Source organism: Balaenoptera ricei, chromosome 4, assembly GCF_028023285.1.
Source record: "Balaenoptera ricei isolate mBalRic1 chromosome 4, mBalRic1.hap2, whole genome shotgun sequence".
NCBI classification, from domain to species: Eukaryota; Metazoa; Chordata; class Mammalia; order Artiodactyla; family Balaenopteridae; genus Balaenoptera; species Balaenoptera ricei.
In genome coordinates this window covers 9494734-9509574 of record NC_082642.1, presented here as the reverse complement: position 1 = coordinate 9509574, position 14841 = coordinate 9494734, and the positions used below count along the sequence as shown (strand labels likewise).

At 36.7% G+C, this 14841-nt stretch overlaps 1 protein-coding gene across 5 annotated transcripts in view; it reads left to right on the top strand.

Annotated features, from left to right (window-relative positions):
* The first annotated feature begins 5895 nt into the window (after nt 1-5895).
* Nucleotides 5896-14841, top strand: part of AGTR1 (angiotensin II receptor type 1) — a 44135-nt gene continuing 35189 nt past the window's right edge. For all 5 annotated transcript variants that reach the window (XM_059921877.1, XM_059921878.1, XM_059921874.1 and 2 more), the window contains exon 1: nt 5896-6207. The gene's annotated coding sequence lies outside the window, so the exon portion shown is untranslated. The remainder of the gene's footprint in view (nt 6208-14841) is intronic.

The window sequence follows — 14841 nt, the reverse complement described above, 5'->3', positions numbered from 1 at the left end:
CCTGAATTTGTCTATTTAAAATTATACCAATAGCCATGTGAAAAACTGTTTTCAATTAAAATAACCCTATAAGGATTAGTATAAAATTAACTTTTGACCGATATATTAGAAAAGACAGCACTTAATTTAAAAACCTTGCTGTTCAGAAGATCGTTTCAACTCAACCACGCCTCCACCACTGAACTCCAAATGATGCATAGGATTACCAGTGGCATTACTTCAATATTCACACTTCATCTCCCAAAAAACAATTGATCAAACCTTGCTAATAAGTGGTTTTCAAGCCAGCCAAATATGGACTACTTCGTGAATGCCTCCAGCATGACAACTAGTGTAGATGAAATCCTGACAAGATGACAGCTGTTAGCAATCAAGGGGCTGCGTGTGAGCGTATCCAGTTTTACTTTTTTAAACATAATTTGCTTATGTATAAGGAAGTATTTGGACTGCAGGGTCAACCTGAAGATTCTAAATGGACCAGGAGAAGCTTTATACATTAGCTGTCTCTAACCAAAGGAGCTCAGATCAGCTATAAACATCTCCCCTCTGTCAAAGACATGCCTTTCACTGATCAGGGAGGAGCCTTCCGCTTGGACCAGGAATCACGCAGCTCAATCAGCAGGGCAGGAGTCTGCCCTCAGCCAGCAGGGGTGTTCTCAAGGTGGCCGGGTGCCAGAGAAGCGTCAGCCAAAGTAGACAGCTTGTTATCATGACCTCTGTAGTGAGTAAAGGACTGCCAGCATGATTGTGTGAATGAACTATTTGACAGTAAAGAAAGGACCACTCACCAAAACTGAACCAAAATAAGAAATATGGTGGAAAATATGTGGATTGTATTCTGAAGACAATGGGAATTTAAATAAAACTGGGACACCTTCATCTCCTTATCTCTCCTCAGCCAGTTAAATTCAAACACAATTTTGCAAATGTCACTCATTTTTCTAGAATTTTTAATCTGAAAGTCCGCTGAGTTCTTTATATGGGTCAAAATATACCCCCTTTGCCATCCTAAATACCTACCTTGTTCTTCCCAGATACTTTATTTCTCAGCACCTCCATTTTTTAGCATTTACCATATAAAACTTCCTTCTCTTAAAGTTAAATGTTTATGAAATTGATCAACTCTTATTATATCAGTTCCTATATAGAGCATGATGTATTTATTCAATGTTTATTAACAATGATGTTCACAGGTTTGAAACACTCACATATTACAACTTTCCAGTTGGGAATTATATTTGTGTGGTAAATAAAATGTTTCATTCCTTCCTATTATCTATCAACGTTTTATTGGTGAATACAGTAACCTTGCTTTTTTTATAAAGTGAAATTAATTCTATATGAAATTGATCCCTCTTCATTTACTACATCTGACTTCATTTCTATCGTTAACAATAGCTTTATTCCTACTAGTTTTCTCCTCTTTCCTCATAAGCATTGAAATAATTTTAAAATATATAACTCATAGTTAAAGCAAAATATAACTTGAATAAATATGTTTTATTCTTTTAGAGTCTTCCAAGCCTCTACAAATTTTATCACATTCACCAGCTTATTGGACAATATCTATTGAATAATATCCTTATGCTCTGGTGAGTTACAGAACCTTGCAAATATTCATTCTTCATCTTTATAAATGGGGTGATAAGAAATAGTAGAAATCCTGTCTGATTAATGATCTATGAAGTTTAGAACTGTTTTTTTTAAATCAGTTAGGTTTGTAAAACAGAAAATAAGAGGGGTAAAGCAGCTGTTTATTCACTCTACATATTAGTTTCTGCAGTATACTATATGGACAACTGAAATAAATCACCTGAGATATAGACCCTCATTATAATACATGGCATTGTAAAACTCAGTTACACTTAATGAGGCGATGTACATGCACCAGTCAAGAATGCTCAACAATTGTTGTTTGGTTGTCATATTCATCCCTTATATTCCTGTAAAACTATTTAAAGCAGGGATATCAATTTTGGTAAAGTATATTGAGTAAGATAAATCCCTGTCTTATTAAAAGCATTTCTTAGAATAGTGACTGTATTTGAATATTTGGACATCATACATATGTAGGATTATTAGGGTTATTTTTTTTTTTTTTTAAAGATAACATGTATTGAGTACTAACTACAGACCAGGCACTGTTCTATTTGCTTTACATTAATTAATTTGTTTAACCCTCATCTACACTGAATTAAGTGTTATTCATACCCACATTCTGCTGATAAGTAAGTTAAAAGATAGGAGATTAAATAACTTGCCCAAGTTCACACAGCTAGTAAACAGGATATTGGAAAACCCTTATTTTAAGGAAAGATCTAGATGTCAGCTGTCTTGGCCAAGCTCCACTGATGTCTCTAGAGATAATGGAAAATGGGCTCCAGGTCTCTGAATTCCTAGTTAAATATCTTCCCATAAAATCATGCTACTTTATATATTCAAAAACAGTACAGGTATAGGTGCACTCACAGTGTTGAAGCCATGGGGACTTCAAGTTTAGTGTCAGCAAAAACTGTCCACAAAAGGTGACCCCTGATGTTCCTTGATCTCCAAACAGTTCCTGTGCTAAGTTCCCTGCCTTCTTGTTTATTCTGCTAACTTTTTAATGGTGATTTAATTGTTATGTAAAATTTGGATAATATAGACAAACATAAAAATAAAATATAATTTAAAAGTATCCATAATCACTACATTCTTCATTCAGAAAAAACCACTGTATACATTTTGGTGAATATACATCTAATTTTTTTCTACGCATATGCATGTGAATGTGTGTGTATACATGTGTGTGTATGTGTGTGTGTATGTTTTAGTTAATTTGGATAATAGTGTACATATTGTTCAATAAGCTGATTTTCACTAATTTACATATCATGAATATTTTCCATATCACTAAATATCCTTCTGCATTACTTTCAATGGCTAAGTTCTATTCTAGATGTGCCATAATTTATATAACTAACCCTTTATTTAGGGGACATTAAGATTTTTTCCAATTATGTACTATCATGCTTAACAATGTAAATAACATCCTTGTACATAAAGCTTTGCATATATCCATGATTATTACTTAGAATAAATTCCTGGTTGATGAGGGTATGCAACAATCCTACAGTATCAAATATATTTTTTTTTCTGCTTCTGAGAGTACCAACTTACCTACCACCTTGCAAAAATTGAATTCCGGTGTTATCTTTTTTCTTTAATCTCTGGTGATTTTATAGGTGAAAAATTGCACCTTGTTGCTTTAAATTTCATTTTTACTACTTTGAAGACTAAACATTTGTTTCATATTTATTGGGCACTGCACTTCTTTTGCATGTCCTGTCGAATTTTTATTCCAGACTGATATTCAGAGTTGAGTCTTTCTTAGATGATCTAGAATCCGACATGAGCCAAGCCCTGGCCTCAGCAGCAGTGAGGCTCTGCATTCCGCCCTTGCTCACCTAGCGTTTCAACAGCCCACTGGCCTTTCCTTCTGTGTTCCCACTTCCAGCTTCATGGTGACGGCTCACCCTGATTCTGCCTCACATGACGCATACAGAGAGGAAAGAGAAAAAAAGCCTACACCTCGGTCCACTGTATCAGAAGACTTCATTTGTATCAAAATTTCAAATTTTAAATACCAGAGACAAATTTAATCCTTAGAAAGATATCAAGAAGTTTATCTCTTTTTTCAAAGCATCAAAAAGCCAATACATCCCTGACCATTATGGAAAACTGCCAGTTGCTCACTAAAAATGACTGCCAATTATTAAGGACTTTACTATGTACCAGGCACAGTACCTGAAGCTTTTATATATATATATACTCTTTCCCTTAGTCCTGACAAGAGTTTAGAGAACATTATTACCCTATGTATTAAAAAATCCATATCAGAGGGTAAATTTGTGTATGAGGCTAACAAGCAGCAAAGCTGGGTTCAGCTTAAGTGTTGGGCGTTTAAACCATACTATTACTCAGCTGATTCAGCACAATAATAATGATGCCATTAATTTCTTGGAAACTTGTCCTTCTCATCTGATTGTGTCTGATGATGTAACGTCCCAGGGAGTGAACCCCACCCTTTTGAGAAATTTCACCCAAAACAGCTGACTTTGTAACAAACTTCCTGTCCTCAAAAATACTATCATTTCTAAAATCAAGGTGGAATTTAGTACAGATGTGACTATGGTTAATGATTTCTAGCACTAAATATGTTTAAAAATATAAAACTCTCCTGATTCTTAAATAATAAGCACAGGAGCATTTCCTAATATCACTCACAGACTCTGGAATTTGTCACCTACTTTTGGCTTTTCTACAAAAAGTCTTGCGATAATTGATTCCAAATATCTGTGATACTATGAGGCAAGTCCTCCAACTTTGTTCTTTTTCAAGATTGTTTTGGCTATTCTGGGTCCCTTGCACTTCCGCATGAATTTTAGGATCACCTTGTTAATTTCTTCAACAACAGCTTGTTGGGATTTTGATATGGATTGTGTTTGCTCTGTATATTACTTGGAGATTATTGCTATTTTAACAATACTAAATCTTCCAATCCATGAACATGGAATGTCATTCCGTTCGTTTAGGTCTTGTTTAATTTCTTTCAACAATGCTTTCTGTTGTCAGAGTACAAGTTTTGCACCCTTTTGTTAAATTTATTCCCAAATATTTTAATATTTTTGATCTATGGTAAATGCAGTGTTTTCTTTATTTCATTTTTGGATTGCTCATTGCTGATGTATAGAAATACAACTGATTTTGTATACTGTTCTTGTATCATGAAGACTTTCTGAACTCATTTATTAGCGCTAATAGCTTTTTATTGATTTCTCAGGATTTTCTAAATACAAGATCATGTCATCTGCACATAAAAATAGTTTCACTTCCTTTCTAATCTGGATGCCTTTCATTTCTTTTTCTTGCCCAATTGCCCCAGCTAGAACCTCTAGTACAATGTTTGATAGATGTGTGGAAAGCAAATAACTTTGTCTTTTTCCTGATCTTAGATGCAAAAACGTTATCTTTCAACATTAAGTATGATGTTAGTGAGTTTTCATAGATAGACTTTACAGTTTGAAGAAGTTCCTTTCTATTCCTAGTTTGCTGAATGATTTTATCATGAAAAAGTGTCCGATTTTGTCAAATCCTTTTCTGATTTATTAAGAGGATCCTGTGGTTTCTGTCCTTTATGAATATGGTGTATTACATCAATTGATTTTTGGTAAACTAATCTTGCATTACTTGGATAAATCTCACTTGGTCATATTGTATTATCCTTTTAATATGTTACTGGATTTGATTTGTTAATATTTTGCTGAGGATTTTTATCTACACTCATACGGAAGATTTGTAGTTTTCTTTTCTCCTGACGTCTCATCTGGTTTTGGAATAAGGGTGATACCGGCTTCATAGTGTGAGTTGGAAAGTGATACTTCCTCCTTTGTTTTTTTGGAGGAATTTATAAAGAATTTATATTAATTCTTCCTTAAATATTTGGTCATACTTTGTTTTTTAACTTTTTCTATTTTTATATTTAAAAAAAAATGTAACTCCAATAGCATGTCCGATAGGAGGAAATGAATGTCCACCCATTCACTCTGTAACAACCCTGAGATTAATCTATGGATCTATGATCCACAATGGTATTGTCAAAGTTTGAGTTACTCCCAGGGAAAAGAAAGTCCCCTAATTTGTCCTTAGAAGTTTCCCAAGTTTAAAAAAAAAAAAAGTAGAGGAATGATCTCGGTGTGAATAGCTGCTCCTGCAACCGCAGCTCTCTTCCATCTCTCCACTCCCTCCCCCGATGCCGGGTTCTGGGCCTGGTACTCTCAGATCTAATAAGTGACACTGGGGTGACTGTGGCATCATCCCGCTTCCGTCAGCATCTGGAGAGGAAAGGGGGTTGGGCCGAGAGGGTCTCCCGGGCGGGGCGGAGGAGGAGGGAATTCAAAACACAGCCTCGCCCCTGGAACCCTCGAAGCAGCAACGCCCCTCGCTATAAATTTGTAGCTGCCTTCGTAGAGAATGATTCCAGCGCCTGTCAGCCAAGGGCGCCAGGCAGTGGGCGACTGAGCGCCTGGGCGGACGCAAGTCTAGCCGCTCTGCCGGCCCGAGGCGGCGATCCATGGGGAGGAACCCGAGCGGACCCCGGGAGTGAGGGCGCACCCCGCACCAGCGCCACCAGCTCGGCCGGACGTGGGCGCAGCGTCCCGAGTGGCGGTGAGTGGCGCGGACTGCCCCGCCAGGCTTGGGGGCTGGGGGCGAGGGTAGTCAGTTTCCTGCCAAGGTGTGAACTGCGGGTGCTGTGCCGGGAGGCTCCCGGGGACGAAGGCGAGAGCGAGCTTAGTTCCAACCGGCGCCCACCCCGAGCTGGAGGCCCTTCCCCAAATCAGAGGAGGGGCGTCTGAGTTGGGAAGAAACAATTTGAGCTTGTTTGCCGCACGCCCCAGAAATTTCATTCCGATTTGACACAACTCTATCGAGTACAAGCAAGGAATCTGCAGAAATGGGATGCAGCCAAGTAAACTTTCTTCCCGACGCTTTTAGCTAACTCTTGTCTTTTAAATGTGACCTGAGTGTATGACTCCGCGGGGCGTCCATTTAAAAGTTGTGCCACTTCTAAAAGTGAAGTTGAGTGTCCCCTGCCTTCCCAGGCCTCGCACCAACACGGCTCACCTCCCCCATACCCCTCTCTGCAAACCATATCGGTGGGTCCTTGGCACGGATTGCCGTGCATAACCACATCGAATTAATTGGAGAGGGGAAAACCCGGGGCTTCTCCACACCCCAATCCCCACAGCCTTGGCCAGGGCACGTTTGTAACTGAGGGGGATTCTAGGAGAAGCTCTTCTGCTTCCAAGACTGAACAGAACCTCTTGCTGGCCCCTTCCCTTCATCCACCCCTCTACCTAGCACCCCATTCTCCAATTCTCTTAAATATCCAGCCCAATCTCTCCAAAGAGCCAGATGCTTCGTCTCCAGAAGCATCTCCTTCCCTGACTTTGGGCCCCCATTAGAGACCTGGCTATTGAACCCATCTGGGGCCGCTTTACCTAATCTTTGTTTGCTGATGGCTTCATTAAGAATCAAACACCCACTAGTGGCCCTCTGGAGCCCTCTCTTCTTTGTGAACGTTTGGGTGCCCACTTTCCCCTGGGGTCACATTTTCGACCTGCTACATTTACTTCTAGTGTCATTCCTGGAAGAGAAAGTAACAATGAGGCAGGGAGGAAATCTGGCACCCTGCTGCTCTGTTTTATAACTTTTTTGAGCAACTTATATCTCCTCTTAAAGGTGCCTCATCCCCAACATGATTCTCTTGGTAGTTACCACCCAAGGATCCTGGGTCTCCAAGGTTTATTCTCCTTAGCGTAAGCAGTAACACCTTTATAAGTCTTCTCAAAACAGGAAACTGTCTGTTTCCCTTGTCCCCTGCAGTGTTTCCCTAGCTCTAAAGGCCCCACCACGTGGATAATCTTTCCTCGGGCTGTGGTGGAGTCCACCACCCTTTTGGAAGACAGTGCAGGAGCAGGGAAGCACAGAGAGCTGGCAATGGAGACTCCCACTTAACTGGCCATGTGCTGTTAGAGTTATTTCACAACTCTGAACCTCAAGGTCCCGCCTGTAAGTTTCCCTCCAGTGATAAAATTCCTTGATTCCTTTTGTTTCCTAGCTATTGCTTAAAAAAATAAAAGCCTAAAATAATTACCCTTTTAGCCCATGTCTGTGGTCCTCAAAACTGTCTAAATAGCTCTCCTGGTAAATTATCTGCTCTGGAAAATCATTAGGTCCAAGTGTCCATCCCCCAAATTAGAGTTGGCAGTTCCTACAACCTGGCTTAAGGCTCAGGGAGTGGCCCCAAGTTGCTAGATCTCAACATTTGTTAAAGTTTCATGATTGGTAGTGTCAAGTCTGTTATCTACTCTTTTTACCCCTTTTTTTCCCTGACTTCATTGTTCTTTGTGCCCATCATGAGGCCTTGATTTCTAGCTCGGTTCTTCTTTGATCTTAAACTGAATCAACTGCTCCATCATCCAGCTCGGAAGAAAACTGGTTTTCTTCCACTGATGCCAAAGGAAGACTTGTCTTCCTTGAGTTTTATAAAGTGTCTTTCAGTCACTGTTGCTTTGGCAATGCTCTGCATTCCAAGAGCTCTGAGCTTCCATCTCTCCTATCACTCTCTTGCCCTGCTTCACGGTTCAAATTGTGACTCTGTGAATTGTTCAGGTTTCTTACTTCTTCGTTTTTTCTTTTCCTACTTTGGGTAAGAATTGTGTGTGTATACCTGTATATAATTTGGGGTGATTTTGCTGTTGCTGCTGCTTATTACTGTTGTTGTTGTTACTATGACTAATTGCTTGCCCTATGCTAGAGGGAAAATAATGAAAGAAAATTTAATCTGCTCCTTACCCAAAGCCCAGGTAAAATACTTAGCTGAGAAGGAGTGTGAAACTCACAGTTAAAATGCATGATGCATGTCTCCCATAGTTTTATCTGTGCTGTCACACTGTCCTTTTTATGCAGCTGATAGTTGCTGTATTTTGCTCTCAAATTTGTTACAGGGACCAAGATCAAGTCCCATCACACTTAGATGTTTTGGCTGTCTGACACAGGCTCCTGGTCTTTAGCCCCAAGCTCGCTAGTTTACTTGGTCCTTTTCCTGCTCAGTCATGACTGAGCAATGCCAGAGATTCTCCCAAGTGAGCTAGCAAATTAAGAAATTTATTTAGAAGTTTGATGTAAATCCAAGTGTTGTGAAAATTAAAAAGCTGTCTTGAAGATAGACTGTGGCAATAAACAAATAAAGAGCCAGAGCAACAAAATATGACAAAGTATCCAAGGCTGGGTTAGGAACACTTTTCTCCCATGTTGTCTAGCAAATTGGAAAAATCAGCTTTCCAACACATCACCACTGGAAAGTACTATTATTTTCTTCAAAATGCTTATAAACTTTCTCTTTCAAAATTGCCTGAAGTCATTGGATTACATGTGTTTCTTTTCACATAAGTTTATTAAAACAGTATACTAAAGCTCCCATAAGCAAAAGTAAATTTTGTTCCATTTCCAGCCTTAATTTAGCTATCACTTTACATTTTTTATTCTTCATCATGATATGAATTTTAGCTACTAAAAATCAACTTTTCAGTGGCTTAATACACAAAGCCATCTTAAATCTAGGAGTATCTATAGGGATTTAAGGTACTATTCAAATGATTTGGCAAATGACTACCATTATCCTATTAAAGCTCTAAAATACATCTAAAATAAGTCACAGCAAAAAAAATACCTAAAGAGCTATAAATTTGCCAAATGTTTTGTTAATTGGTAGTTAATGACAAATTTGACGATTAGAAAATGAAATATATATCTATGACAATCATAAAAATGATAAGTGACTCTTAACTGTGGTTGTATTAACATTAAAAGTTTTTCTATCTGATTTTGATTCTTTCTCTTGATAGCAGATGATCACAGAGGGAAAGAAATTCCCTTGACTATGAAAACCAAAATTTCTTTCAAAATATTTTACTAACAAAGAATGCACTATATACTGTAAATGCCGTACAACTGCTTTATACTATCGATACATTATTTTTATAGCTCAATTTAGAAGAGTTCATTTTTGTTTGTCTGGTTCCTAAATAGGTGCATCAGCTAAATGTCTTAAGTAGAAATAAGTGTCTAGAATCTGCCCGTTAATGGTTTGATTTTTCTTCCCATACTCAAAAATATTTTAAATTGTGTTGCCAATCTCATATTTAATTACTTTTCTAACACAAGTTGGAAAAATGGGTAAGAAATAGATATGCTTCATTTTTCATAATCTCATTGTGCCTTCACATTCCAAGTCCCAATTCTAGATGTCCTTAAAACTTAAAATCATAGAATTAATAATCATTCAGTTTGGGTCAACTTTTATGGGATTTCTTGTTCATTTTATATACATATAAGCTGCTTTGTTCTTCAAATGATGTTAAAATCTCATTTAGATCAATGAATTAAAGTACTTTGACTAGTGAACTTCAGACTAAGAATACTAGAGAATACACATTTGGTTCTGCACTTTTAAAGAGAGTTAATGATTGCTAATTTCCCCTCTAAGTTTTCTTTGGCTATTTCCCATTTTATATTAGTCAAAGCTCCTCTTATCTACCTTGGAAAATGAAGAATTATATCTGTGAAATATATCAACAGTAGTAGAAGATAGAGGGAATACAATGGATCTGAGTGATATTAGGCCCTGAGGACACACCGAAGTATAAAAATGGTCTTTGCCCTAGAGAGATGTTGGTCAAGCTAAGTACATATTTAGATATGGGTCTCTCTAATCATCTCAATGCCACTGGGGTGGGAAGCCATTTAAAAACAACCCTCCTCCCTCCTACCTTTCAGACTAGGGGGAATGTCTAATGTGGTTACATTGTTTGATTCTAGCCACTTCCATAATAACCACTACAACTTTCGTTTCCCCATGGGGTTATAACTCCTTTGATTGTATGCACCACACCCAACTGCATCCTCCTATTCTGTTACTAAATGCTCCACAAGTCACTTTCTCGCCTGTTTGTTTTTGGCTAAAGCTATGAAAAACATTAAATACATTTTCAGATCCCTATATTGTAGAAGAGAAATGTTAGAGAGAAACCACTTCCTATTACACACAATAAAATGACTTAAAATTGATGCTTTAGTCTAATTGAGGAACTAAGTATTAATACCATTTTTTTAGTCTAAAGCTGTAATGTCAAGGGCAAGGTAGAGAAAACAGTAAGAAAAGGAGAAATGAAAAAGAATAAAAGGTTGAAATATCAAATCAGTGGTTCTTCAGGCTTTAGAGAGCAGGTAAGGCAAGCATATGACAATCACCTGGGGAGCATTTTAAATCTGTACATATTGTCTACACTTCCCTTTTTCCTCCTTTCCCCATTTCCCCCTATTGAGAACCACCACATCTATTACAAATTAGAACCAATCTTCCATAATTACCTCAAGTGTCCAGGTCCAGAGACTAGCACCATGGGCATCACCTGGAAGCTTATTAGAAATGCAGACTTTCAGACCCCACCCAGACTCACTGAATTACAATCTGCATTTTAACAAGATCCCCACATGATTCAAATGCACATTAAAGCTAAAGAAGCACAAGTGGACAGTACCTCTGGCTTGTTCAGAATGATTACCTAGAGGTTCCTTCCTTGGCTTTTTTATAAACTAACATTTTTAATAAAGCTAACATTTATTGAGCACATACAATGTGCCAAACAATATTCAGCCTTTAAATACTGTGTTTTATTTAATCCTCACAATATCCCTATATAATAGTCACTGCCTTACCCCCATCTTATAGATTGGGATACTGAGTAATAATGAGATAAGTAGCTTACCCAGATGTGGTAACTGGTAGTCAAGATTTAAACACAAATGTTGATTCCTGTGCTCTGAGCCGCCACCCACACTGTCTGCTCTACACTAGGCTGCCTGCTTTTGAAGGCCAATTAATTATTTGATAATTTATTTAAAGTTATAACTGGAAATCAAGTTCTGTTTCCCTCATAGAAAAAAACAAGATGTCCTCCATTTTGGTTAACATTTGCCTGTCATCTTACCTTTAACTGCAATAATGAAGAATTCTAGAAATTCCTTCTTTAGTTGGGAAATAAATATGAAAACTATGACAGCCCATTATTTAAAACTTAAGGTCTGATATCTCTATTTTCCCATAACTTACCTGAAATTTACTTTTTTTTTCTACTGTTTTGTGTTCTGATGAACTTTTTTTTAAAAGTTCTTGAATTGAACAAGACATTTCCTACATATATAAACTGTTCATCTTTCCAACTCAAATTATATATCACTCTTTCAGCTTTTAATATAAACACTTATTTACCTATAGGTATAGTTTACAAAACTTTAGTTGAATATAGTTACTCATCAGTCACTCTGCAAACAAGGGTGACTTATTTTAAGCCAGCGACTCCCCAAATGATTTAGTCTCTGAAAGATTTCTCCCAATGCGTATAGATTGAGAGCTGTCAGTTGGATCTGGTCAAATGTCTGTTGCTTTGACAGGGCCTCATTGATGTTGGTCAAAAGACTGAGGTGAGTCTGGGCTCCTTGTGATCATGTTTGAGAGGAGAGGTGTGTCGACGGGACTGAGCAGCCATGATTTTCTCCGTGATAAAGGGACATCCTTAGGAGACAGAATTTCACCAGCTGCTTAGATCTAGAACTTTCAGCAGTGCTAACAGTACAGCGTCTACCTTGTAAGTTATGGCTGAGGGCGAAATCAACCCAGCGATGCCATAAAGCCAAGTAGCAAGGGAACTCGTGCCCAGGAGACATCCTGCATATTAGCAGGCAGAGTTTCTTAGTGCTAATAAATGATAAAGTACTAGTGATTCTCTCATGACCCTTTACAGTCCTGCTTGTCTCACTAACCCCAAATATCTGTGACTGTGGCTGAATTTAATCTGCACCAGGTTTTTTCCTATATAAATTGAAAAAAAATCTCACAGCATTTCTTCTAGTAAACTTCATACGTTTACAATTTTATTATCACACACAATTTTCTTCACTTTTTGACCCAAACTCTTATTGTTATACAATTCAAATGCATCTTACATGCTTCTAAATTATGTGGGATGCCGCTAGAACAAGAATGTTCCATTAACCCAGCTTTAATAATCTAATTCTCTTTCCATTCAAATGATGTCACTTCACATAAAACACACTGTACCACGATGTCTTCCAGCACTTAACCTTCACACAGTTAATTACTGCCACTTTATCAGGAATGGAAAAGAATCTGATGTGATTCCTACGTAATGATTTCCTGAATGTGTCCTAGTGTTTGATCTACTGGGTTAACAGAATGGATTTTTGAGAGAAATACAAATCTACTCTTTTAAATTCCCATTACATTAAGCCACATGATGAAATATTATATAGTCATTATATATTTTTATATAAATATATTTTAAAACATTTAGTGACAAGGAAAGATAATCACAAGTAAATATAGCAACATATAAAACATAGATCGAGCAAGAGACTGTGTGTGTGTATGTGTTTGATAGATTCTTGTCAAGCTGCCATTAAGGTCTTACTTGGGTCACTGGTATTCTAATGAAAATAGTTTAGTTATATTAGCACTGATTTGTGAGTAAAATCACCGATATATTTTTTAAATGCCTGCATATTTGCGGAACAGATAAAAAACACTAGGAAAAATATATAACAAATCTTAAACGCTTTTGAGGATTATTAAGATCAAGGCTAAGATCAAAGGTGACTTTTTTCTTTCCCCCTTTTTTTTTTTGCATGTGCTTTCAAAATTTCCTATAATGAACCTCTATTATACTTCATACTTTCTGTTTATCTTGGAATTTCTTTTCCTTTCCTTCCAACTCACTCTAGATTTCAGATCGTAGACGCTACTGTTAACCCTCTGGAGAATGATACTGGCAAGTCAGCCCTGTCTCTATTTTTTTTTGTCCCTAAGGTACACTAGAGCCTTACAAGAATCCACAGATTTTACACCAGAGTGGTATTTTATAGGAAGAATCATCTAATGGGAAAATCTTTGCTATAACAACAAAACCACCAAAAAATTGGGATAAAAATAGATCCTTCTAATGCCAAAATTCTCCTATATCTCCTGTATCACAATGTGATAGTAATAGCTGGTGTACATTGTTGTTTAAAAAAAAAAAAAAAGCAACCTCTACACAGTCTTCTTGAATAACTCTTTAACTTTAAAAAATTTCCTACTTAAAAAAATCCCCAAATCTATAATGAAAAATATTGATGAATTTGGCTACATTAAAAAAAAAAAATTGAAATGGTTGTATATTAAAAAGCACCATAAACAAAGTCAAAAGATAAACAGGAACTTGGGAAAGCTATTTGCCACACATTACATGTAAAATGCCAATTTTCAACATGAGCTCTTTAAAATGAGAAACAATGAACAACCCAATGGAAAAATGAGCAAAGGCCATGACTGGGCAAACTAGTAGAAAAATGACTACAAAAAATAAGAAAACAAAAAGAAGCTCAACCTCATTCATAACTAAAGAAATGCAAACCAAAACAAATATATACTTTTCACTTATCAGACAGAAAAAAATTTAAGATTTGATACAAGCCAGATTTTTGGTATCATAAATTCATGTAACCTTTATAGAGGACATTTTGTAAGTACCTTTCAAAAAAAGTGTATAAACAATTTGCATCAACAATTATATTTGGAACTTATTCTACCTATATAATCATATAAGTACAAAAATGCAAATGTATAAATATGATCATTGGGCTTTTTTTTAAGCATCCAAAAAGGGAAATTGGAAAAACAAAACAAAACAAAAACAACGACCTTACAGCCCATAATAGGGGCTGGTTAAATAAATTATCATATTTCAGTGCAATGAATGGAATACTATATAGCTATTAAAATGAATGAGTTAGATTTATGTATACTGATGTAGAAAGTTCTGCTAGCATATTATTAAGTTTAAAAAAAAAGAAAGCAAGGCACAGAACATATAATGTATAAAATGAAAAAACATGGATATACACATTTATATGCATGTATATACATTTTTTAAAGTCCTAGAAGGGTACATAAGAAACTATTAGTAGTAAGTATCTCTGGGAAGTGGATCTGGAGAGACAGAGTTAAGAGACGTGTACTTTTGTTTTATATGTTTCTGTAAGTTGACACTTATATCACATGCATCTATTACTTCAATGAAAGATTAAAACTGAAAACATCTTTTTAAAAGATTCTTTTTCAAAATTATGGTACAATAACACTTGTATAAGCTCTAGAATCATATCAAAGCTTAACTGTAA